The sequence below is a fragment of the Culex pipiens genome, chromosome 2 (genome assembly GCF_016801865.2).
Source record: "Culex pipiens pallens isolate TS chromosome 2, TS_CPP_V2, whole genome shotgun sequence".
Taxonomy (NCBI): Eukaryota; Metazoa; Arthropoda; class Insecta; order Diptera; family Culicidae; genus Culex; species Culex pipiens.
The window spans coordinates 38836772-38855789 of record NC_068938.1 but is presented as its reverse complement, the minus strand read 5'-3'; positions in this window follow the sequence as shown (position 1 = coordinate 38855789).

Genomic DNA, 19018 nt, shown 5'->3' with positions numbered 1-19018 from the left:
CAAACATTAAAAAAAACTCCTACAATAATATAAACAACGTATAGAGCGTGGCCAAGAACCAAGAATTTATGTCTGAAAATATGTTTATCGGATTTCCCGGAAAATTCCACAAATGCTCAAAAATTTAGCCCAGGGTTTTTTTTTTAATTTTTCAAATATTTTAAATAATTTCTTTAAATATTTTTTTTGAATATCTTCAGTCCAATTTTAAACTGGTTTCAAATTAAGTTTTGATTTTCAAATGTTTTTGCTGTATGTTTTTAAAATGGTAAGGAGCCATTTATAAGCCACGCGAACATTTTTTTTTAATTACATGGTTTGGTATTGCTGTGGTATTCCACAAAAAAAAATTGTATTCGGCCAAGTATTTCTAAAGTTTGGTATTCCCATGTTGCTTCCTCAGCTGAGGGTAAACAATCGCATATCCCTCAATCCACTTACCCTAAAGTGTTCCCATGTTTTATGAATGACCTCTTAAGAAAAATTGTTCAAATTTAGTTCAAGAAACTTGTTTGATTTTTTTCCCAAGTTCCCAAGTAACTTTAAATTTTTACTGGTACAGATTTGATACGAAAATTCTACACGACATCGCATTTTTTGTTCCGGGAGCAGCAAGTGAATAAGACAAAATAAATCGAAATATTCCACTGTGCAACAACAGCATAGAACATAAAGGCTCTATCCGCATGGGAGATTTGCTACTTGCAAGTGGATATTTTTTTAAACCAGAGGACCACAGCAAAGTACCACCTCCTCCGGCATGTACACATTCGTGAAAGTTTATCATCGTTTAACGAGGTGATTTCACGGATAGCGGAGCTTTCGGACCGGAAACCCAGCGATACACCCAACTTTGGAAATCGGTCCCTCTGGCGCAGGTGGCCCCTGCAGGGTGGGTGTCAGAATGTTCAAAATTTTTGGATGGAATGGCCCCAGCGGTGGCGGGGCAGTTGACGCCGACGAGATCGCGCCAGGAATTAATAACTACAATTTGGCACGTCTGAGCGGTTGGCGTGGCGTGTCGGGGGCAGTGTTTTGCGTAATCGTGCGTGTCATTGTCATAATCGTGTGAGTCCCTGCACCGTTGAGGGGAGTAAATATGATTTGATTTGAAAGCTGTTTTATTAAAGTTTAAATTGATTTCGTTTGACGGTGTCTCTGAAATCACCCCGAAATGATGAACAAACCAAATCAGTGCCAACTGCAACCTCTGTGGACACTCGGAGAAATCCCCGCAGCAAATTGCTAGGGACCTTTTAATGGCCCGAAGTGCTGTTTACGTGCGCGCTGGTCATCATTTATCTTCCATGTTCAGCGATTTAGTCATCGCAAGGCCTCGAGTGACTCGTTGTGGTTGCAGAGCTATTAGCGAGCAGCAGAATAGCTAATTGACAATTAAGCTAAGCTCTGCTCAAATATTACTGGATAAACAGAGTCTCCTGTCCGGGACGACCCCCTTCCTGTTTTGTGAAAATCACGTGCACATTGCACATTTCCGGCCTGCGACTGTACCGAGTTAGACTAAACTGAGAGTCATAAATTCCATAATTGCTACATACGTTCGTGCATACGCAATGATTTGTCAGCAGCTGGTGGGGCACAGTGAGAAAATCGCCAAAGTCCAGCAAAATTTAGTAATTTGAACTTAAATGTATTTTGTATCAGTGCAACATAAAGAAAGGTTTTGGGCTGCAAATTGTGATGTTGTTTGCGCTTCGAATGTATTAATCATCAAGATTTGGGGGACGAAACGGTGCAATTGAATCGGGAAAGTGCCATTTGTACTGTTTGTCTCAATTAAGTTGCAATGAGTGTCATCATTTATGGTGGTGGAAAGTGTACAATATGACTAAAGCAGAATTCAACATTTTTAATTAAAGAAACTGGATTATTCATTTCATCCTGAATCCTATCCTTGATTTAAATACAACTTGTGGAACACTTTTTATCGCCTTAACAAAAAAAATCTGGAATCTTTTTTTTTTGTTTGAAAAATTACTTAAGTTAAACTCGCTCTCCGTATAGTTCATAAGTTAGTTTTAAGTTAAGTCCGTTTGTAAAATATGAATTTCTGCTGATTGGACACTCAATCTTGTCTGAATTGATTTCTAATCTAATCTAATCAGACCCTAGCGCAGCCAATCTTTCGAAGGGATCCTGGAGAGTGCCTTAGGTTAGATGACGCCTAGCACTCTTCTTGTCATTTATTAACGTTTGTAGTGCGCCATTGCATTAGAATGCATTGATACATCACAAGCGTTAAAGCGGCCAGGCCTACTGCGTAAAGCCGTATCGCAGAGATCACTCGTAGGGGGAGAGGGGGTAATATGCACCCCCGGGGCAAAATGCACCCCTTGCTTTTCTCGGTATTTGGAAGAATTTTCCGGGAAAAACTCATAGAAATTGGAAGCTTAACATTACTAAACCATGCTGGAAAAATTTGAGCATCGTAGTATAAAAACAGCTTAAGTTATTTGCAAAACTTTAATATGTTGTGTTTTCATCTAATTATCATTGAACTTTCATTATGATTTTTGGACAATATAAAAAGCATTTATTGTTATTGTAAGTATTGAGGTGTATAGTTTTTGCAATAATCTTTACTATTCTGTAGATAGATGAGTCCAAAAACATCAAAAAATGCATTTTTAATTAAATTTTCTGCAAAAAGTGTGGTCGGGGCAAAATGCACCGCTGTGAAGCTCCTTTGTAAAAACAGCGGTGTCATCTAGTGGTGACTAGTGAAAACTGCTTTTACCCGGTGCATTTTGTCCCATGTTGTGGTGCATTTTGCCCCGTTGTTGTAGTGCATTTTGCCCCAATGTTGCGGTGCATATTGCCCCGCATGGTTGTTTGAAATGAATCAAAAATGTTTTTAGAAATTTGATATTTTCGAACAATTTTGAGGTTTTTTAAAACTTTTTTCACATGGATGACGAAGAATAATAGTTGTTTTAGAACATCGAACAAATTTCTTCCGCAGTAATGCTGTGATGGTTGAGAAATCACAGTTTTCCCTTAGGGGGTGCATATTACCCCCTCTCCCCCTAATTGGGTTGAGTTTGAGCACAGAGTGTTCGAACAACAACACAATTCTGAATCGACAGGGGAGGAAGAAGCGTGGGGACACACCACCATACGCTCCGAGATTTTTGGTTGTATTCGTTGGGAGCACCATGCTAAGAAGGTTTGGTACTCCGGGACCCTCTGGGATGGGACATTGTATTTCCACGAATGCCCTGGACACTATTTGCCGTGGTTATAGCGCCACAACCCGCTCTCTGTAATAGTATTCCTAATTCCAGTCCAAGCTCACCAAGTCGTCATGGTCTAGTGGTTAGCATTTTTGGTTACCAATCCATAGGACGGGGGATCGAACCCCGCCTCGAGCGACTTTGATTTTTCGTTCATATTCATCATTTCAAATTTATGTGTTCTTAACTTTCTCGTTGGGAGCAGATGGGAATCGAACCCAGAACCATTCGCTTACAAAGCGAACACCGTAACCAGTCAGCCACGGCCGCTCCCTCAATCTTGTCTGAATTGATTTGCATGAAAAAAGGAAATCTGAATAAATAATAAAAGTTAAGAGGCAGTATTTGTAAATATTGCTCGGTTTGTTCTAGAGGTCGTATCGAGGTGCTCCGATTTGGATGAAACTTTCAGCGTTTGTTTGTCTATACATGAGATGAACTCATGCCAAATATGAGCCCTCTACGACAAAGGGAAGTGGGGTAAAACGGGCTTTGAAGTTTGAGGTCGAAAAAACCTAAAAAATCTTAAAATTGCTCGCATTTCCGTAAAACTTCATCAATTCCAACTCTCTTAGATGCATTCGAAAGGTCTTTTGAAGCCCTTTAAAATGTGCCATAGACATCCAGGATTGGTTTGACTTTTTCTCATAGCTTTTGCAAATTACTGTTAAAAATGGATTTTTTTAAAACCTTAATATCTTTTTGCAACAGCCTCCAACACCCATACTCCCATAGGTCAAAAGATAGGTAATTTCATGCACTATAAGCCTACGGTATTAACTTTTTGGCCAATCGCAGTTTTTCTCATAGTTTTTCAATTTTTCTAGAACAAACATTTTACAACGTTAGTTTTTGCCCTGTAGGCTTCCATAGCGGCACTTTTTGGTCTCAATTTTCATATTCGGAATCCTCGGACAATTTCACGTAAGTTAGAAGTATTAGAGTTGTAAATTTGATTTGAAAAATAATTAAATAAAACATTTTTGAAAAAAGAAATAGATCTTATTTACCCTATGATCAATACGTCAAATGCTGTATCAAGTAGGCGAAAACCTGTTTTACCCCTAATCCAACAAATTGTTAAAAAATATTTTAATTCATTTTAAATGGCAATTTTTTCAATCAAATTCACAACTCGAATACTTCTAACTTACGTGAAATTGTCCGAGGATTCCGAATATGACAAAATTGAGACCAAAAAGTGCCGCTATGGAAGCCTACAGGGCAAAAACTAACCTTGTAAAATGTTTGTTCTAGAAAAATTGAAAAACTATGAGAAAAACTGCTATTGGCCAAAAAGTTAATACCGTAGGCTTATAGTGCATGAAATTCCCTATCTTTTGACCTATGGGAGTATGGGTGTTGGAGGCTGTTGCAAAAAGATATTAAGGTTTTAAAAAAATCCATTTTTGACAGTAATTTGCAAAAGCTATGAGAAAAAGTCAAACCAATCCTGGATGTCTATGGCACATTTTAAAGGGCTTCAAAAGACCTTTCGAATGCATCTAAAAGAGTTGGAATTGATGAAGTTTTACGGAAATGCGAGCAATTTTAAGATTTTTAATGTTTTTTCGACCTCAAACTTCAAAGCCCGTTTTACCCCACTTACCTTTGTCGTAGAGGGCTCATATTTGGCATGAGTTCAACTCATGTATAGACAAACAAACGCACCTCGGAGCACCTCGATACGACCTGTTACACATTGGTGAAAAACTCGCTCTTAAATCGACTCCAGAAAAACTCAATTGTAATAACGTTGTAATAATCAACCTGATCAAAAAAGTTAACTATTAAGTTATCCGATTAAACAAAAAATTATAAAATAACAATATTCTTCCAATTTTATTATACATTGCAAAAACGAATTTAAAAACCTTTTTTTTACATTTCCAAGAGACAATTAAACTGGTATTTTTCACAAAATCAATCACGTTCACAGTAATTTATCGAAGAATCTCCATTACCTGATGTCATAAATGGATAAACTTTTACCAAGTCCCATTCATTCATGAGACCAGCAAAAACATCCCCCACAACATCTGCTGCCCTGGCCGGTGTCAATAACGCCGAAAATTCCAATATATTCCCAAACGACCTCCACCGATCAAAAGTGCGATCATCATTAGACTCCCCCCCTCCTTTCTGGTCAACCACTTTTGACAACTCCACCACCCCCCTCCTTAAAGTAAGGCATCTGCCCAGTATCCATCAGAACGTTTGCGCGGCTAAGCTATTAATTCAAAAACTTCGCCCCCGATGGTGGCCACACTCTCCTTCTTCTCGCCAGAGTTTTTCTCAAATTTGTGGAAAATGGCCCATTCTGCACATCTGCTCTTTGTCTGCACAAAACAGCCATTTTGAGGGAAAACTTTTTCGATTTCTCATCAGGCTTGGTGCCCTGCTTGGAGCGGAAAATTTCCAACGATTTTCCACGGAGCGATTCCAGGACGAGAGCTTTGAGGGGGGAGTTGGGCGGGGATGTTTGGAAGAACCTTATTTGAGATTGTGGGATTATAAACAGGCGGTTACGATGTCTTCGCTTAAGTTTTTCTTCAGTTTTGATAACGTCACAGAAAAAAAAGTTTTTTCTTCTTGATTTGACCTTTTCTTTCTTGATTTGTTAAGCCTTCACCTTAAGATAAATTTTAAAATACGTTTTTCAAAATCTTTTTCACAGTGCTCAACCTTACTAGTTCCACTTGAACAGAACTGCAGGAATTTCCTGAACAACTGGGCAAATCAAAGGCGAATCAATGAGGGGGTAGTTCGCCACCACCAAGATGCTGGCTGGCAGAGGGGTGGTGCGCCCTTAACAACGAAAAGGATGCTCATCTACATATTTTGGGTGTCTTGAATTTTTCCATCGGATAAAACAGAGAAAACGAAAAAAAAAAGGTTTCCACAAACACAGCGGAAATACGGGTGAGTTGAAAGTGGAAAATCGGCGATGTCGATTCACTGCGACAAAGGAAATGATTGTTAAAAACATATGACGCTTTTCCTTTCCTCGCGCCGCACGGATTCAGCAGCTGCTTGATTAGATCTTTATTGAGTTTATGTTTGATGAGACATGAATAAATAATTTTATTGGACTTTTAAAAACGACGAGCGGAAAAGTTGATTCCGGAGGAAAAAGGTTTTTGTCCCGTTTCCGGAGCGCTGGAAACGGAATTTTCGGGGAGATGAAATTACTTCTGGGAAAAGAGCACTGAGAGACGTCTTATGGATTCACTGAATGGTTAATATTTGATTAGACAATTGCAGAAAGAGGAGCAGAATCATTAAATATGAAGCGATTTGTGTTTTTCTTTTGTAAATTTACAATCAAGTTAATTTAAGACTTACCAAATCCAATTGCTGCCATTTTGCGAATATTGTCATCCTCTATATAATCAACCCACAAATTGTATGGAGACTTGTGTGGAGATGCAAAATGGCTTCTCTATACAAAAAGATAAAAGATGGACCATCTAACATCTGAATCAAAACAATTATTGTCAGTTTGCTAAAACTTAATAATACATTTTACAAATTTAATTAATTCAGAGTGGCCACTTAAGTCAGGCAATCGGGAAAGTCGTGAATTCGTCAAAATCGGCCAAAAAATCGAGAATTTTTTATTTTTTGTCAAAAAGTCCGGAATCCCAAGCATACTTGTTTGAAAATTATTTTCTCACTCTTTAATAATTTTGTGATATTTAATAAAAGTTTAAAATTGAATTCACTCAATAATTGATTATTCTTCCTTAGTATTTTACTTTTGATTTATGGTTCCTTTCACAATTTTAATCTAATTGTGAATGCAAAAGTTATTCAAGACATTTATAATCCTTTAAAATATTGGATGCATTTGACACAGATTTTCATAATATTTTTTTATGAATCAAAAGATTTCAAATCATTTTAGTTTATCAAACCAGAGATAACTTTTAACCTAACAAAACAATAAAATCTAATACAAAAATAGAGCTCAATTTTAACAATTATGGCCAGCTTAAAGTTTAGTGTTTTAGAAAAAAGATTCCAACTTGAGTTTTGCAATGGTTTTTTTTTTTTTTTTTGGGGTTCATTAAAGTCATTTCAAATCTTTTTTTTTTCAAATGTTTCCGTTGAATTTTTGTGTGAGTATGGGTAATAGGATGTAACAAAAATGACTTTTTGGCGGGCATTCAGGGGTTTGTTCCGGTGGGCATACTGAGCCCAAATCCAAAATATGAGCTTGATTGGGCGTAAAAGGAGCTGGCGCTCCGCCCTTCAATTTTAAATAAGATTTATAACCCGCAAAAAAGATTTTTTCAAAAATGCCACCTTTTGAGGCATTTTGGCCACTAAAGCGTTTATTTTCAACATCACTGGCGTGTAGGTTAGATCCTTGCGTATCTTTTGGTATATATAACATTGAAGTTTGGAGCACCCTGGAGCTCGGTACAGACCTTCAAAGTTTAGCATTCTTTCGAAAAATTGGTCTCAGCAAAATCAAATGGCGTCTCGGGCGTCGCGAGGTGCGACGCATATCTTTTTTGCCAGGGACGATTTTTCGAAAAATTGCCAAACTTTGATGGTCTGTACCGAGCTCCAGGGTGCTCCAAACTTCAATGTTATATATACCAAAAGATGCGCAAGGATCTGGCCTACACGCCAGTGATGTTGAAAACAAACGCTTTAGTAGCCAAAATGCCCCAATGGGTGGCATTTTTGAAAAAATCTTTTTTACGGGTTAAATCCATTTAAAATTGAAGGGCGGAGTGCCAGCTCCTGTTACGTCCAATCAAGCTCATATTTTGGATTTGGGCTCAGTATGCCCACCGGAACAAACCCCTGAATGCCCGCCAAAAAGTAATTTTTGTTACACTCTAATGGGTAAATTATATATATAAAAAAAATCATTTTTAAATATCGGAAAAAACAATTTTTGTTAGTTCTGAATGAAAAAGAAATTGGAAAAAGTGTTTTACGTTTGCAATAAAAATAAATACAAGAAATTTTGATTTTAGTTATTGCAAATATGTTTAAAGAATTTGTCCTGCACACATTTGGAATAAAATAAGTGGTAAAAATGGAATCTTATCAAACTGAATGTTTCATTGGAAAAAAAAATAAAACGGGTGAATACTGACGATAAAACAAAACAACATTGATTCAAAAGATCATTATAAAAATAATAAAATTAAAAAAGGAACTTGGTAAAACAATTTTGAACGATTTTTTTTTATATTTTTCTAATTTCTTTGAAAAAATATTAACAGTTATCATGTTTTGAGCGTTGTTTAATTTTAAATAAAAAGACGTTTGCTAATTTTAAAAATAAACATTGAAATTATAAGTATTATGAAGCATTCGGATATTTGACCAACTGTTTATGTTTCTACTCGGAATAAAAAATTAACAATGTATCTTTTATATTTGCTGTTAAATTCTGTATTTTTCTAAAATTGTCAATAGTTTGATACTTTGAGTTTTTAAATTTATTTAGATTTTTCTTTTTGATTGTTGCTATTTGCTTTTTTATAAAGAGTTTTTTGTTTGGAATCATTTTTAAAATAAGATATGGCTATTATTTGAATTTCTAGAAAAGTCGGGAATTTGAAAATGGTTAACACGCTTTATTTTTATTTTTTCAAAAAATATCTTCAATTGAGACATTATAACTTTTTGTATGCATCTTCAACTTTTTTTTCTGTGATTTGCCTTATTTCGCCGACTTCAAATAAATAAATAAATGAGCTAGTCCGCTTATTTTTTATAATTTGAGGAATTTTTAAAAGGTATCAAAAATTGTGTTTTCCAAACGATAAATTACAAGGGAAGCCCTTCTTTACCATTCTTTCCTTTTAGTAATAGAAATTTTCTCATGAGAACTTTCGTATACATTAAGCAAAACTTGAAAAACATCTAAAATTAATATTACTTTCATAACTGTCAAGCTGGTCAACCAACCGAAACCGCAACCTGCTGAGTGTCTGACGACCTTCTGCTTAAAAAAAAAAAAACTTCCCCTCAGGTTCAAGTGTGCACCAAAGCACGGGTATGAATCTTCAAGCAATTTCAATATGGCGACTTGTATCAGAAGAAAGTGAGGCATTTTCGCTAGTTCTCACTGTTCTGTGTTCTGCGTGCACGTCCGCAAATATCGACCACACACATACTAACACAAAGCGGCACCAAGAGGCAAAAGGTAGTTACGAATATTTTTGGCACTTTTGTTAAAAAATATGCGGTTTTGCAAAAACAAATAACAAAACCAACTTTTAAGTGTAGTTCGACTATCAAACTTGTAATTCGTTGCTGATTTGTTGGGATTTTTTTTAAAAATAAAAAGTTTTTTTGCAGCACCCCTTTTGGGCGGACATTTCTGTTGTCACCTTTTGGTTCCTTGGATTAGCCATGGATAATTTCACAGTGTAATAAACAGGGCAGCTACCACCACGTGGCGCCACCGTTTTGATTGAGAAAATGATACAGGTTTTTCAGACGAGTTTCAATCCCGTGACCAAAGGTAAAGAAGTCAAGATGGTTGGGAAAATTTCCAATGCATTTCCCAGTCTAACTGGCCACTCAAGGAGCTTTGATTCGCTCTTCAGTAAGTAAAGATTGGCTTTCCAGCAGCAGTGGGAGCTTTCCGTTGACCTTAGGTGCGAGGTCCTTTTTCTCCGATTCCACAACCAGACTAACTGCCCCCGGGTACCGGCCATATTGGATCGGTGGAGACCGGACTGTGGTCAGATTGCACTTTGAACAAATGTCCTTTTTTTTGCTCAAGCCCCCCCTCCAATATCGCAGTCAACAGTCAATTGCAACAAAGAAGAAATGAGACATTCGTTTTGCTGGTGGTTGGCTGCTAACATAACCTAGCCGCTGGCACTTTCTGGTAGCAAATCCCATAATGCAGGAGGGCATAAGCGACATTGTGGCAATATTAATGGCTTGACCGTTTCTCTCACTGGACTCGATATATGGGGCATGCGGGGCAAATTGAGCAAATTTAAAAATATTAGTTTTCAGTTTGCTTCACAAAATCAAAAGATTTCACCAAAACAAATTAATCTCGCAAATTTGACCCCAAATCCCCCACCTTTGGGATGCTGCAGGGCAGTCAACAGCACCAGCCAAGTACGAGCAGCAACGTATCGGTTGGTGTCTGGCCCAACTCGGCTACATATTGAAAACAATTTATTTAGATGGCGCCTCGCCCCGGGAGATGTCAGCAATAATCATATCGAAATTAATGAGCGGGAAAATAGAGTTTTGCTTCTGAACTTTGCCGGGGAATGCGCCACCTCACACCCACCCACAGTTTGAAGAGGTAACTTGTCGGAGCTGCTGCTAAACGAGTACGAGAGATTGCAGCACCATCCTTCGGAAAGGGTATATAACATATGATTCACATTTATTACAATTAGCACCGATTTTCGGGCACTGATTGTGCGTCGTCATTAATCTTGGTGGAAAATTGTAGGAAAAGGCTGTGCTGTTATATCATGTGCTGTAATGTTTAAAAATGCTCGATATAATATTGTAACGATTTTAGATTGTTGAATATTTAGACAATTTAACTGCTTAATTGAGTTTATGCACTTATTTCAAATATATCCAAACATATTAGTTAAAAAGACTATATAAATTATTATTGATATTATACAAATGAAAGTTTTGTTTTTTACGCTAAAACATTGTATAAAATATGATTGATTCCTTACTCAGTTTGTTTGTGTGGTTGAAATCGTTTGAGGTGGTTGAAAAAGTTTTATCAAAATGTATTTGCAAAAAAAAATATTTAATTTCGCTCTGAACGAATAAAAATAAGGCTCTAACAAAAAAAAACGACTGCCCCGTTTCCAAGTTGTAGCTTCTACCCGAAAATGTCCTCCACAACTTGCCACACCACTCCCTAAACTTTGGCCATCTAATAAACGCAATTAAATGCGAACCAGCAATTGGGTCCTAAAATGAAGCTTAGATTGCTGATATTATTGTTTACAGCGATAAAGCTTATTTTTCTGAGTAAAATGACCCTTTGTACGACCACAAAGAGTTTAAAATGGATTTTTAAATCAATTTTGAAAAATTAACCTCGCGGTCCTTCTTGACAGAAAAGTTCCTACTTGACAGCTCGTTCCAAGGGGACCATAGTTGATCCATCGAAAAAATGTTGTCTTGACATTATTTTTTTTTTGCACTAAAATGAAAAAAAGTGATCAGAAATGGTTTTTGATCGTGTTTTTTACCGTTGTACATACAACTTTTCATAGGGCTTTAGTACCCAATTGAGCAAAAGTCCCGACGACGTCCTCTGGCTTGTTTCTATTTTTAATTTCATGCCTCAAGTCAAACGGTTGACGACGAAAACAACAACAAAAACTCCACTTTTATGTCTTATTGCTTAAATTGCCCGAGCAACTTCCCCCTCTCCAAATGGACCAATTTAGCCACTTCTGTCCTTTGGGAAAGTTGAACTTTCTCCATACTGGGACGGAGTGACTTTTCCGGACTTGCTTCCCCGAAAATTGCGGACCAGAGCTAATGGCTAATGGGCATATCTCTGGGCGATGTTGACTATTTGTACGACTGGCAATGAAATAATCATGGTGATAAAAGAATAAAGGGGAATCTCGAGAACATGACAAGTTCGTTGAAGTACTCAGCTGGGAGAAATTCTTGGAGTGTTACTGCTTTGAACATCATTTTTAAATTTCCTAGAGAGATCGAACGAATTAAATTTGAAATTTCAAGCAATAAAATCCAACAATAAACTGAAATTCTCCACCCACTCTAAAAGCTCACATTTCACCCCCAGAAACCACGGCGGGAGGGGATTACAACACAAAAGCCAAACTTTCGAGCATCTCATTACCACTTTTGAGTAAAGGTATCGCAATCGGCTTTGAGTCATGTGAGCCTCCCCGCACGGGATTCCGCGACTTCTGGCGGCTTTCATGAGTAATTAATTAGCAGTACCAGGAGCAGGCAGTCTGCGCCGTCAAAAGCTTATGCATACACACGCTGAGTTGGGCATAGATCTTCGATGGAGCTCTCAAACTCCTTACACAGTCTGTTTGTTCGAAATTAGGGAACGGTTCGTGCAGTGAATGTAGTCAGTAAACGGGGGTGATGTATGAATGCTTAAGCCGGTTAGAAGGGAAAATTTCCTTTTTCACCCTGCAAGGTGAAGGTACCGTTGGCTGAGGATAATTTGGTAAAGGTTTGCGGTGGGTTAAAAAGCCTATTGTCAGTTTTATAATATTTTGAGGCGAATAAAATAATTTTAAATCTTTAAGTATGACACGAAACCTTTAATCATTGTGAACTTAAGTCAACCTCAAAATGTAATTCTAAATTTGTGCCAGATAAAAATGAAACATGGTGACATTCTTCAAAATGAAGGAATCTTTTCCAAGCTTTCGTAATAACAACAATAAGTAGACGATATTTTCCAAAAATAAATCTCTGTATTTTTTTCGGCATCATTAGATTTGACTATCTTAACATTGTCAGAAAACATTACTCATTCGCAAAAAATTACAGGATGTCAAGCCGCGTGTGAAATTTATAAACTGATTATTGAACATTTATTTCACCGATATTCTACGCAAGTTCAGTAAACATAGTATTTTTAAAAAAATACTTCATTGAAGAATGTGAATCTGTAATATAATTATTTTTCAAGGAAGTATCCATTTTGACAAATTTTTAAATAATTTCAATGGGAAATTGTTACATGTTAATATCAAAGCTACAATGTTTTCGTCAATAAAAACATGAATGATCATTAGGCGTCTTTCAGCTATGACTTAATTGTATTTTAAACTGTTTTACCCTGGACATAACAAGTAAACAGTAGGATTTTTTTTCCAGCTGTCGATGCTTTAAAGAATTGAAGAATTATCAAAATGACCAAACAAATCAAATTTTTTCGAAATTTGCATTCTTGAAGTCAAGTAAATTCAAACATAGTGTCAGACGGTCAATTACCCGAAATTACTGGGAGTTCTAGGAAGTAATTTAGTATTCCGGATTTACTCAGTAATTCTAAAATTAATAATAATTCCATGCTTCTTTTTTAGTGATTCATATTACACAATTTTTTTTTTAAATAATTACAGTAGTTGTTCGGTAACTGGGCGTTGTTTAACTGGGCTGCTTTTAACTAAGTGCTCGATAACTGGGCTGTAGCCCAGTTAAAAAGCAGACAAAGTCAAAATACCAAAACAAACCAAAATGACTGAGAATGTCAATTTCAACTCACAATTAAAGAAACATATGTCGTATGAAAAGTAAGCATTGTAAATAAATTTGATTAATTTTTATGTTTATATTTCATCAGGAAAATATTATGCATCGATGGTCCCCTCGTTGGTTTTCGTTCAGCCCAGTTAGCGAGCAGCATTCGGTGACTGGGTTACGTTCTCAGCCCAGTTACCGAACAAGTACTGTATCTCGATAAACCTTCTTTAATTCCTTTTTATTTTTATTTATTTTCATGTAAGGAGTTCCCAGTACTGTTCCAGAATGGTAATCCGAAATCACTCGGATTTCGAGAAAGTTATTCAGTAATTCCAGAATTACTCTGTAATTCTGCAGTAATTGAAATATTTTCCAGTAAGACTAGTTTCTGTTAATTTTAATTGCAATTAATTCATTAAGAGCAGTTCTCTAGGATTTCGGTCATTCGATTTTTTTTGTATTTTTTAATCCGGCTGAAACTTTTTTGGTGCCTTCGGTATGCCCAAAGAAGCCATTTTGCATCATTAGTTTGTCCATATAATTTTCCATACAAATTTGGCAGCTGTTCATACAAAAATGATATGTGAAAATTCAAAAATCTGTATCTTTTGAAGGAATTTTTTGATCGAGTTGGTGTCTTCGGCAAAGTTGTAGGTATGGATATGGACTACACTGAAAAAAAATGATACACGGTAAAAATTTTTTTGTTGATTTTTTATTTAACTTTTTGTCACTAAAACTTGATTTGCAAAAAAACACTATTTTTAATTTTTTTTATTTTTTGATATGTTTTAGAGGACATAAAATGCCAACTTTTCAGAAATTTCCAGAATGGGCAAAAAATCTTTGACCGAGTTATGATTTTTTGAATCAATACTGATTTTTTCAAAAAATCGAAATATCGGTCGCAAAAATTTTTCAACTTCATTTTTCGATGTAAAATCGAATTTGCAATCAAAAAGTACTTTAGTGAATTTTTGATAAAGTGCACCGTTTTCAAGTTATAGCCATTTTTAGGTAACTTTTTTGAAAATAGTCGCAGTTTTTCATTTTTTTAAATTAGTGCCCATGTTTGCCCACCTTTGAAAAAAATATTTTTGAAAAGCTGAGAAAATTCTCTATATTTAGCTTTATTGAACTTTGTTGATGCGACCCATAGTTGCTGAGATATTGCTATGCAAAGGCTAAAAAACAGGAAAATTGATGTTTTCTAAGTCTCACCCAAACAACCCACCATTTTCTAATGTCGATATCTCAGCAACTATAGGTCCGATTTACAATGTTAAAACATGAAACATTCGTGAAATTTTCCGATCTTTTCGAAAAAAATATTTTCAAAAATTTAAAATCAAGACTAACATTTTAAACGGGCCAAACATTCAATATTACGCCCATTTGAAATGTTAGTCTTGATTTTAAATTTTTGAAAATATTTTTTTCGAAAAGATCGGAAAATTTCACAAATGTTTCATGTTTTAACATTGTAAATCGGACCTATAGTTGCTGAGATATCGACATTAAAAAATGTTGGGTTGTTTGGGTGAGACTTAGAAAACATCAATTTTCCTGTTTTATAGCCTTTGCATAGCAATATCTCAGCAACTATGGGTCGCATCAACAAAGTTCAATAAAGCTAAATATAGAGAATTTTCTCAGCTTTTCAAAAATATTTTTTTCAAAGGTGGGCAAACATGGGCACTAATTTAAAAAAATGAAAAACTGCGACTATTTTCAAAAAAGTTACCTAAAAATGGCTATAACTTGAAAACGGTGCACTTTATCAAAAATTCACTAAAGTACTTTTTGATTGCAAATTCGATTTTACATCGAAAAATGAAGTTGAAAAATTTTTGCGACCGATATTTCGATTTTTTGAAAAAATCTGTATTGATTCAAAAAATCATAACTCGGTCAAAGATTTTTTGCCCATTCTGGAAATTTCTGAAAAGTTGGCATTTTATGTCCTCTAAAACATATCAAAAAATAATAAAAATTAAAAATAGTGTTTTTTTGCAAATCAAGTTTTAGTGACAAAAAGTTAAATAAAAAATCACCAAAATTTTTTTTACCGTGTATCATTTTTTTTCAGTGTAGTCCATATCCATACCTACAACTTTGTCGAAGACACCAACTCGATCAAAAAATTCCTTCAAAAGATACAGATTTTTGAATTTTCACATATCATTTTTGTATGGACAGCTGCCAAATTTGTATGGAAAATTATATGGACAAACTAATGATGCAAATTGACTTCTTTGGGCATACCGAAGGCACCAAAAAAGTTTCAGCCGGATTAAAAAATACAAAAAAAAAATCGAATGACCGAAAACTCAGAGAATTGCTCATATGTGCCAGATAAAAATGAAACATGCTGACATTCTTCAATATGAATAAAACTTTTCCAAGCTTTCATAATAACATCAATAAGTAAACGATATTTTCAAAAAAATCTTTGATTGATTTGACTATCTTAACATTGTCAGAAAACATTAATTATTCGCAAAAATTTACAGGATGTCAAGCCGCGTGTGAGATATATAAACTGATTTTTGAACATTTATTTCACCGATATTCTACGCAAGTTCAGTAAACATAGTATTTTTAAAAAAAATCTTCATTGAAGAATGTTGATCTGTAATATAATTATTTTTCAAGCAAGTATCCATTTTGACAAATTTTATGAATAATTTCAATGGGAAATTGTTACATATTAATATCAAAGTTACAATAATTTCGTCAATTGAAAAAAATAATGTTCATAAGGCGCTATGACTTCAAAGTATTTTAAACTGTTTTTGACCCTATAGACATAACAAGTAAATAGTAGGAAATTTTTCCAGCTGTCGATGCTTTAAAGAGTACTGAAGAATTAACAAAATTACCAAACAAATTATATTGTTTCGAAATTTAAATCCTTGAAGACTATTAAATTACAGCAAAGTGTCAGACGGTCACTAATTCGAACTTGGAGTTCTGGGAAGTAATTTAGTAATTCTGGATTTACTCAGTAATTCTAAAATTAATAATAATTCCATGCTTCTTTTTTAGTGAATAAAAGTACACAATATTTTTTTTATAATTATCTCGATAAAACTTCTTTCATTTCATTTTATGTTTATTTATTTTCATATAAAGAGTTCCCATCGCTGTTCCAGAATGGTAATCCGAAATCACTCGGATTTCGAGCAAGTCATTCAGTTATTCCAGAATTACTCTGTAATTCTGCAGTAATTGAATTTTCCAGTAATCCTAGTTTATATTAATTTTAATTACAATTAATTTCTTAAGCCAAAGCATTTGTCAAAACTAAAAGTAAAAGTAAAAATTATTTCAATTTTTTATTTAAAGCTTGTAAGGCCGTTGCAAATATTTTTCAAAGTTTATCTCGCCCCCCCCCCTTTAAAATTGGTCCGTAAAATCAGGGGGCAAAACATATTTTTTCCAAAAAATTTCAAAATTTCAATGGACATAGAAGTCTAATTAACCAAAAACAATCTAAAATACCTTTTTCTGCATTGATAAAATCATATTCAACATGATTAGACTCGTTTAAAAATATTTTGAACTTTTGTAAAATTACAATGTACAGCACCGCAAAAACTTTTTTTCTCGCAAAAATAAAATTTTCTTCAGTTCTTAGAAATTTTGGAAATCAAGGATTGCAAAACAACTGGACAAGTGTATGATGCATTTTAAAACACTTTTTTCATTCAAATGTCGTCACCGTGGCCTGTTATTTCAATTTTTAACTTTTTTTTATTTCCCCCCCCCCCCCCCTCGACTTTGATCAGAGTCGAGGGACATAATCTTTAAAAAATATTTGCAACGGCCTAAAGTTGATTATCAACTGTTCAGAACAAATTGCAAAACGTTTTATATGCATTTTTTTTTATTAAATAAGGCTGGTACACATTTTATTCAAAGCTTTCATAAATTTTGAAGGAACAAAATCACAAATTTGAAACAGTTTATATGGGTAATGATGACGAAACACAAAAAATAATGATGCTAATATTTATAAAATTTTAAAATAGAATAAAAAAACAAAAAAATCAAACCTAATTTTGAAACAAATAGAAAAAAATCAAGAAGGAATTTTAAATAATATAATGCAAAAGTTAAAAATCATCCACTTATGCATCGGAGTCAAATAAAACAAGATGTTGCTTTGTACAGATAACAGAACAGGCTAAACATATTCGACAAACATGCATAAAAGAAACAGGATCAAATGTTCAAAATTAGACCACATAGTGCACCGGTGGGCAATTTTTTTTTTGAAGAAAGAAAACAAGGATATTTCATTTCAAAATTTATTAATCAAGACCCTAAACACAATTTCAAAATGCATGACGGCAGCTTGGCAGTATTCTCATGTAATTTTATGTAATTACTATTAATTTTGTTAAATTCCATGTAATTTCCGGTAATTCGAAGTAATTCTATGAAATCAAAGTAATTTGTGACATTTTTTTTTTAGAAATCCGAGTAATTCCATTCAGACTGGTCAGTTATTCTTGATGCTGGAAACCCCTTGCTTGAAGTAGCTAATCTATTGTTAAGAAATTTGTGGAAGCCTTTCCTTTTACCAAAGAAGCCTTTCGAATGAATTGTCCATACAAGATTCATACAACTATGAAAGCTGTCGGTAAAAGTAAGGAAGATTAAGAAAAAAAATAAGAATAACCCATTTTCTATTCTATTTTTTAACACATCATTTTTTGCGCAAACCATTTTGACAAAACAGTTTAGACTCGACAATCCGTACCAGGATTTTGTCTCGTTGTTTGATTTTAATTGTTAAGCTCAAATATGACTCCAAAAATGCTCTCAAATGGGTCACTTTGCTCTAAGGCAGCGATTCTCAACGGGGGTACCGGGCCTACTTGATTTACATGACAGGGGGTACCGGCCTAGAAGAAGGTTGAGAATCGCTGCTCGAAGGGATAATCCAAAACAATATCATTTTATGGGAATTTATTGTCCTTTTTGAATCTGATATAATTCAAATAGGTTATTTTTCTTTTAGAACGAAACATTTCATTTTAGAATTACGGGTTTTTTTTGTAACATGTATTCTTCACATGTATCAGAATTTTAAGAATTAGTTTTTTTTATTTTTTTGAACGTGATGATTTATTTTTGACCAATTTTTCGAAGTTTTAACCTTCGTTTTTGAAAGTATTTTTTTTAGCAAATTTTGCTTTGCTTTTTATAACCTTAAAATCAGGAGCTGACATTATTGTCACTTTTATGGTGACAATTTTTGTAACAACTGAATTCCACGCTCTCTGACAGTTTTCCAACTAAATTCCTCAACGACAGAAGTGCACAAAAACAGTTTGGCACCCAAAACAACGAAACCAAAGGGCTCTTTCTCCCCATTTCCAAAAAGAGAAGCCAACAACACCGCGTTATTCGCTCATTCATCCCGGGTTCCTTTCTTCCGCAGTAAGATCAAGTACCGCGAGAGTGAATTTTATTTGCTTTTCTTATTAAAATTGTTAAGTTGAAGGGAGAAGAATAGAGCAAGAGGAGTCTGG